This window comes from Clupea harengus, chromosome 16 (assembly GCF_900700415.2).
Source record: "Clupea harengus chromosome 16, Ch_v2.0.2, whole genome shotgun sequence".
Lineage (NCBI taxonomy): Eukaryota > Metazoa > Chordata > Actinopteri > Clupeiformes > Clupeidae > Clupea > Clupea harengus.
In genome coordinates this window covers 3,365,136-3,366,159 of record NC_045167.1, presented here as the reverse complement: position 1 = coordinate 3,366,159, position 1,024 = coordinate 3,365,136, and positions in this window count along the sequence as shown.

Genomic DNA, 1,024 nt, shown 5'->3' with positions numbered 1-1,024 from the left:
ATCACATTGCAAAACCACCCACCTCCATCTGTTAGCAGTGACTGTTTTTAACACATAATTATCACCTGCGGTTCACCACCGTAACTACTGGCTACAGCTGCGGCACGATTGCTGCCTCTGCCCGCTTAAGGTCACGGCCCCCCCCGTCATCCCCTCTGTACTTTTGGCAGCATGTGTCAGTCAGTGTTTAATTCTTCTAAAAAACTGGAGGGCTGCCGTCTCTCCCGAACCGTGGCTCCTCACCAACAACCAGCCCAAACATCTGCAGCTCACCCGCTGCTGCCTCTCAGCCCTTTAACTGCATTAGCGTGGCATTACCGTGCCGAGGTAATCCCTGCCCTTGCCCCCCGTCCCAAATTCCCCCCAATTCGGCTGTATGTCTTCTCCGCCGCTAGGCCTCGCACGCTAGCGCGCACAGAATCGCCGCGGCGACACCGCCGCACGCCGCCACTGCCGCACGCCGCCACCCTTCTCTTTTTTCTCCCCGTGTGAGCATGAGTTGGGGGCGGTAGAAATGAGACTTCCTGGGGAACAGGTGCTTCGGAGAGGAAGTGCCTGGCGGAGGAAAGTGCTGACTGAGGATGAGGGGCTAGAAGGGGAAGAGCCTGGAGCTGCTGCAGCTCTACTCATCTGAAGCAGCACACACACACACACACACACACACACACACACCGACACACACACACACACACACACACACACACACACACACACACACACACACACACACACACACACACACACACACACACGCCTCTCTCAGCTCTACTTACATCTGAAGCAGCACACACACATACACACACACACACACACACACACACACACCGACACCACACACACACACACACACACACACACACACACGCCTCTCTCAGCTCTACTCATCTGAAGCAGCACACACACAGACAGAGTGGGACACACACACACACACACACACACACACACACACCGACACACACACACACACAACACGACACACACACCGACACACACACACACACACACACACACAGACACCACACAC